This window comes from Eumetopias jubatus, unplaced genomic scaffold (assembly GCF_037043125.1).
Source record: "Eumetopias jubatus isolate StellerSeaLion01/CBP00866 unplaced genomic scaffold, mEumJub1_p1.0 scaffold_12, whole genome shotgun sequence".
NCBI lineage: Eukaryota > Metazoa > Chordata > Mammalia > Carnivora > Otariidae > Eumetopias > Eumetopias jubatus.
This window is the reverse complement of record NW_028274818.1, coordinates 25,371,661-25,379,023: the sequence shown is the minus strand read 5'-3', so window position 1 is coordinate 25,379,023 and position 7,363 is coordinate 25,371,661. Positions and strand designations below refer to the sequence as shown.

Genomic DNA, 7,363 nt, shown 5'->3' with positions numbered 1-7,363 from the left:
GTGAAGACCCATGTCCCATACTCTCAGGGAAATCGTTTCACTCATTCATTCATTCACTCAACACGTATTTATTAAGGGCACACGGTGTACCATGCACAGTTCTAGGCACCAGGGACCCAGGCCCGACCTCAAGGGACTCCCAGTCTAGCAGGAGAGACGGACAGGCAGTCACAAGCCAATGGGCAACAAGCACTGGGGTGGGTGTACTGAGGAGCGTAAGAGGAAGTCACCTCTTGGAGGGGCCCAGACACAGAGATGAGAAATAACACAATTTGCAGGGTGTGTGTGCGCGTGTGTGTATGGGGTGGGGAGGTGGGCGGCACGGGGAATTATAGGAAAAGCTAAGCAGCTGAAGCAAATGAGTGAGGCAGGAAGGGGCAGGAGAGGAAGCCGGAGGAGGAGATGGTAACGATCCCAGTTGTCGGAAAAACTCATTTAGTTCTCACAAGTCTATGAAGCAGGTACTCTTAAAATTCTGATTTCGGAGATGAGGAAACGGTAGCACAGAGAGGTTCAGTAACTTGCCCTTGGTCACACAGCCGGCAGGATGTGAACCCAGGAAGTCAGGCTCCAGCATCCGTGCCTCTGATCACACTGCACGGCCTTGGCCACTCCGATCACACTGCACGGCCTTGGCCAGCAGGAGGCAAACCCTAGGCACCTTTGTGGTCATGCTAAGGAGCCCAAGATGATCCCCCAAGGGATGGGGAGACCCTGCAGATTTAAATGGGACAGAGGGCTGCTCAGCATGGCCCTTTGGGGGATGAGCCTGGAGGCCACGTGGAGGATCGGTTTGGGGGTGAGACAGAGAGAGCCGGTAGGAGGTGAGGAGAGGGAAATGGGTTGGTGGGAGAGGGGCGCTGGGTTGAGATAGGTTGAGAAGGTAAACTTGGCGCAATGTGGTGCCTGGCAGGAAGTGAAGAGTCGGAAAAGAGGAGGTGGGGGGAGGATCTCCTGATTTCTGGCTGGGGCCTGGGGGCTCATGCTCCTCCAGGCAGGAAACAGAACCCAGGAGAAAGGTGGGGAGTGCCAGAGCTCAGGCAGGGACACGTTATCCCTGAAGAGCCTTTAGGACACCCAGGTGGTGATGTCCCACCGTCCCGCTGCTGCCTGCCAGGCCCTACTTCCTCCCACCCCCCCTGCCCTCTCCCCCAGCCAACCGCCATCCCCTGTCCAGTCTTGCAGAGCGCCCCAGAGCCACCAGCTTGTTGGAAAGCCCCTTCCAGGGCCCTGCGGTTCCCAGGGCCCCTCCTTGCCTCCTATGGATGGGGGCACTGCGGACCTTCCCCCACTTCCTGCCTGCCCTCTGATGGTGGGATGGGACTTTTCCGCTCTGGTTTCCCCTGGCAGCTGCAGAACAGTATCTTCCTTTATGGGACCCCACCCCCGATAACTGAACCAGTGCCAAAGTGAGGAAGACCCCGCACCAGGGTGCCCAGGGGAGTGCCCACAGGGCTCCTAGAGGGTAGCCCCCTGGTCTGTGCTGGGAGATGGGGAAGAGCGGAGTCTAGCAGGCTGTGCTTGGAGGGGACCCGAGGTGCACAGCGGGCACCTCTCACTGGGGATCTGGAGACCTAGAGGCTCTCCTAGCCCTTCTGCACACTCGTCATGCGACCTTGGGCAGCACAGTCACTTGCACAGGTCTCTTCTGTACCACTGAGGCTGCATGACATGAGCTCTGGGCCCTACACCTCTGCCCTCACCTCCCTGTGGGGAGCCTCTCCCACCATTAGGAGACGGGGAGCCCAGAGGGCCACACGGTGCTGTTCCAGAGGGAGGCAGGGCACTTGGCAGAAAACTCGGCAACGTGTTTTAGCAACAAGCCGGACAATAGAGCGGCTTAGAGCTGGGAGCTTATTCTGCTATTTCCCCCGTCTGAGTGTTGGGACATGCCAGGGTTGGGTGTCTGCATTTCGGTAAGCCTCTTGCTACAATAGCATTCTCTGCAGCTTCAGTCACTTAGACCACAAGGGTAATCCGCTCAGGAAGAGCCCGGCCCCGCCCGCAGCGCAGCGCAGCGCAGCGCAGCCCAGCCCAGGGGCCGCGTTTGAGGCAGGGAGCCCGCCTGGGGTGCAGCCACTCCTACTTCTCCGCCTCCGTCTCTCCCTTCTCCCCTCGCCCAGTGTGTCACCTCTAGATTCCCTACATGCCCAGCAGCAAGCGCCTGTCAGTGGGAGGGCGGCCAGGTCACTCTCAACTGAAAGGAATCAGACAGTAGGAAGAACTGTCCCAGTGTTGGGGTGGTTGAGTAAGGAGCAATGTGGTCTCTCTTTGTCTAAAGAGTTTTAAAAGCATGAGATGTTGGGGCGCCTGGGTGGCTCAGTTGGTTAAGCAACTGCCTTCGGCTCAGGTCATGATCCTGGAGTCCTGGGATCGAGCCCCGCATCGGGCTCCCTGTTCAGCAGGGAGTCTGCTTCTCCCTCTGACCCTCCCCCACCTTGTGCTCTCTCTCTTTCATTCTCTCTCTCAAATAAATAAATAAAATTAAAAAAAAAAAAGCATGAGATGTTTTCTTGCCTGAGGTACAAGTTAGCTGAGTGGAGGTTTGGCAAGGGAGCAAGGAGATGGCCATTAAGCCTTCAGAATTTCCGGAAAGGAGTCAAGTGGGGGTTTGGGGTGGGGGCTATATCAAAACTGTGGATGAGGAATAACCCCAGGCATAGCTCTCCAAGACTCAGCTCCTCCCCTTTGCCCCTTGAGGTAATGAACTTGAGTGTGAGTCCTGAGTCCTGGGTGTGAGTTTGACTACAGGAACCTCTCTGGCCCACTGTTTCCTCTTCTGTCACACAATTGTTGGATGGAAAAACATCTCTGACCTGACACCTTCAGCATTTGATACTATTCATTCTCCCTCCATTTTTTAAAAAATATTTTTATTTATTTATTTGACAGAGAGAGAGAGCAAAAGAGGGGACACAAGCAGGGGGAGTGGGAGAGGGAGAAGCAGGCTTCCCGCCGAGCATGGAGCCCGATGCGGGGATCAATCCCAGGACACTGGGACCATGATCTGAGCTGAAGGCAGACGCTTAACGACTGAGCCACCCTGGCGCCCCCTCTCCCTCCATTTTGAAATATTCTCCCTTGATTACCAAAAAGTGGCATTCTTTAGGTTCTCCTCCTTCTTCTGTGTGAATTAGGGATCTTGCATTTGCAGGAAACAGAAAACTCTATCTTACTGGCTTATACCACAACGGACATTTATTCATTCACCAATGGTTCAGGCAAGGATCGATGGGACAACTCCAGAACGTCACCAAGGGCCAAGTTTCTTTCCATCTCCCGCTGTCTTCCTCAGCCTAAGGCTGGCTCCCCTGGGGGGTCCCAGATGGGGGTCAAGTTCTCTTGGTCTGACATGGCTCTTTGTTCATGTACTGATGGAAAGAGCTTCTTTGTTCCACTGTCCATCAAAGTGCTGTCCTTCTCTGATTGGCCTGACTTAGGACAAATGTTCCCCCTGGACCACTCATGGTTGCTAGAGGGGCTCTATGCGCTCTGCTCAGGAGCTGCTGGAATGAGGAAGGGGGCTGACTGTTGGGGAGACCCATACACACACCCTGTCCATGGGCCCTCCCCTTCTCGCCCCTCTCCCTGCCAGGCCTCAGCCTCCCCCCCCCAACACTGCCCACCTGGCATCCGTACTCCCTCTCACAGCTCCAGAGATCAGGTCCATGTGGCCGATTCCCTCCTACCCATGTCTCGAGCCCTCTCTTCCAGTATCCATGGGGGATACATCCCCAGACCCTCACCGGATGCCTGAAACCACAGAGAGTACTGACCCCTAAGTATGCTGTGTTTTTTCCCGTATGTACATACCTATGATCAAGTTTAACTTACAAATTAGGCACAGTAGGAGATTAACAACAACAATAACAGAATAGGACAATTATAACAGTAGACGGTAATCAAAGTTATGCGAATGGGGTCTCTCTCTCAAGATCTCTTACTGTACTGTACTCACCCTTCCTAGGATGGTGTAAGATGATAAACTGCCTACGTGATGAGCCGAAGCGCGGGAATGACGCAGGCTTTGGGACGTCGCGTGAGCAGCTACTGACCTGCTGATGATACTCAGAAGGAGGGTCTTGTACTCTCGGACCCGCGGATAAGGGGGGCTACTGTATCCTGAGGTATTCACAGAGCATCTCTATGTCCTCAAATTCATCCTCATATAAGAAGAATTATTATATTATATAAGAAGAATCTTTCCCCCTCCATTGACCCTTCACTCATATACACCACCTGACTGTCCAGTTGGTCCTAATTTGGGCTGGTCCTTCTCCTGCCCATATCCTATTAGGCTCGACACCCTGGCAGTTCGTCTGGACCCCGTGCCTTCTCCACTGTGTCCATAGTCACCTTAAGCCTGTACCATAGAAACACCCTCCTCTGCTTCCTTCCTAATGTGCCCCCTCTCCTCATCACTTTCGTCTCAGCCTTCCTGAAACACCATTGCTTCTCCAGAGCCTTCTCTGTCCTCCCCCGCGCCCACACAACCAAATCCGCCCCCCCTTAGCCTGGCATTCAAGGCTCTTCGCCAAGCAGCCTCCTCTAACTTCATGGGCTCCTATTTTGCCCTCCAGTCTGCAGTCTGTTCTAGGCCCCGTCTCGTTCGCTGCAGACCCTGAAAGACCATGAGCCTTTCTGCCTCTTCACCTCCTTTCTGCAGCTTCCCGAAGGCCATCCTCCTGACAGCCTTCCCTGACCAGACTCTGTCGCAGTCTGCTGCTGAGCCTCCCGTCTGCATGCGTATGTGTCAGCCTGTCCCCATCTTCCCAACTGCATCCATAGCCCCCGCACAGAACAGGTGCTGCCTCAAATCCCTGGGGAGAGCCTGGTCTCAGCTGAAACGAGCTCACGTGTGTGGAAGCACCTGAAACGTTCCCGAGCCCCACAGAGGAGTGGCCTGCGGTTTGACCAGCAAGAGCAGGACACGGAGAGAAGCTGCAGCAGGTGAAGCCTCTGGGAGAGCATGGCCATGAAGGACACCCGCTGACCAGGAAAGAGCCCCACCTGGCATTGGAAGACATGCTATGAGCTGCAATCCCAGCCACCCCGCTAACAACCGAGGAGAGCTTGGGCAAGTCACTCCACTCTCTGAGCTTCAGTTCCCTCACTGGGATGACATTATCCCATCTGCTCTGCCTGCATCCAGGGGCACTAGAGGATGACATGAGGTGGGAGGAGTGTTTACCCAGCAGTCTGGTCTCAGCCCAGCCTGCCCGAGAAAGAGCAAGAACGAAGCCTGACTTGCCCCCATTAGGAAGCTCTGTGCCAGTCTGGCCCTCAGCAGGCTGTGGGGAGAGCAGGAACTGATCAAAGGCCAGGCTTGTAAACAGCGGGGAGAGCACCTCTCCCCACGCAGGGAAGCTGCAGACCGACTCCATCTGACACCTGCCTGGCAGCCAGCAGGGCCCTCCCGCCCTCTAGTGGGCACAGTTGGGAGGTGCACCCGCTCCTACCCTAACGGCAGCAAGGTCTACGGACTGCAGGATGCCACCGTGCACGGGGAGCTGTGCTGTGAGATCTGTCACCTTATAGAATCCTCCACAGTCTTCCAAGGTCTGTGTTATCATCCCCTTCTTACAAAATCCTAGGGTTTAGAGGTTATGGAATTGCGTAAGCCCCGCAGTTCATAATGGTGGAGCCGGGATTTCCAGACTGGAGACTGTGTGGAGGGGTCCAGGTCACTTTAGGATTCCCCTAGGGAGCTAACTAGGAGCTGGCAAGATGCAGGTTCATCATCGGGGAGTTTTGTCACGGGAGAATCAGGGCAGCTGGTTCTGGCAAAGGCCTCCCAAGAGCCCACCTCCTTCTTCAGCTCCTTGGTCCTACCCACCCCTCTCCTGCGGTCTGCAGCCTGAACATGCCACCATCCTTTACCCCTGACCCCATCCGCCACCCCCACCCCAGCCCCCACCCAGCAGCCAGGCTGCTTCCCCTCCAACATGGGGGCAGATCCTGTGGCTCAAGGCCCTTTTTCTCTAAGGTTGGGATCCCCAAACTTTTCTACAAAGGGCCAAATAGTAACTATTTGAAGCTTTGTGGCCATACGGTCTGTGCTAGAATTTAAGCCTCCACTGTAGCAGGAAGCAGTCATAGAGAATACATGAGTGAATGAGCACGCCTGTGTTTCAATAAAACTTTATCTCCAGACATTGGGATTTGAATTTCATTTAATTTGGGGTGTCATGAAATATTCTTCTTTTGAATGTGTTCAACCATTTAAAGATGTAAAAGCTCTGAGGGTTGGCCAGCCCTCCAGCTTACATGATACTCCCTTACCTGTGCATTTTAGAAGGCATTTCCCTTCTCCAAACCCCCAGCAGCGATGTGGCATGCTGCAGAAAGCGCGCCGGTGTTGCTGCCCTCTGAGTGGGGTCTAAATCCTGACTCTGGCACCAGCTAGCATGTGATACCGATCTTGTCCTTCTCAGGGGCTCTCATTGTGTCCGTGTCCCATGTTTCGTCGTTGGAGAAGCAGTGCGGTGCTGAGACATGAGAACTGAGTTAGGAGCCAGCACACCGGGCATCTGGTCTCGGCTCTGAACTTGAGGGAATTACGGGGTGCTGGGGTGTTAAAGCCATTTGCATGGGGACACACAGACGTGGCTCTCAGAAGAGATGAAGATTTGGGCCGAGAATAGATCTTAAGTGTTCTCACTCTCCCCATTCAAAACCTAACTATGCGAGGCCATGGATGTGTTAGCTGACCTTATTGTGGTCATCATTTTTCAATATATACATATATCACATCGTCATGTGCGTACACCATGAGTTTACACAATATTATATGTCAACTACATCTCAATAAAGATTGGAAAACAAAACCTGGAATAATTATATATATATATATATATATATTTGAGAGTCAGCAGCATATAGATGGTCACATAGCCCTGGGAGAGGATGACATCCCTGGAGGGAAAGTAGAGGAAAAGAGAAAAATCCTGAGAAACACCCAAAAGGCCAGTCTTAACACTTTGTGGCCAGGAGGTGGCAGCATAGGCCATTAAGGAGCCTTCTGAGGGGCAGGAAAGGGGCTGAGGAGAGAGAGGTAGGCCCCCCAAACTTTAGATTTGCCTACTGGTTGGGCAAGTGCCTGGCACCCAGGTATGAGAGGGGAGGGGAGCTGAATCAGAAGGTATATGTATATGTTAGGTAGAAAGTATAGGTAGCTTTTTCTAACTAAAAACTCACTGGATGGGATCAAGCAGGTATTATATTGCCAGCAGCACGGACCTAGGAACCCAAAGGGCAGCTCTCATTTGGAGAGGGCTGGGGGAGCACGAGTTACCCACTCCCAAGCTGCCTAGGTTCAAATCCCAGCTCTGGTGTTGACTAGCTGTGTGATCTTGGGCAAGTT

General features: G+C 53.7%; 1 long non-coding RNA gene across 1 annotated transcript; it reads left to right on the top strand.

Annotated features, from left to right (window-relative positions):
• The first annotated feature begins 578 nt into the window (after positions 1–578).
• LOC114221955 (uncharacterized) lies at positions 579–6,153 on the top strand. Its single transcript, XR_003611843.2, has 2 exons — positions 579–824; positions 3,968–6,153. It is a non-coding gene; the product is annotated as an uncharacterized LOC114221955 (long non-coding RNA).
• The last annotated feature ends 1,210 nt before the right edge of the window (positions 6,154–7,363 follow it).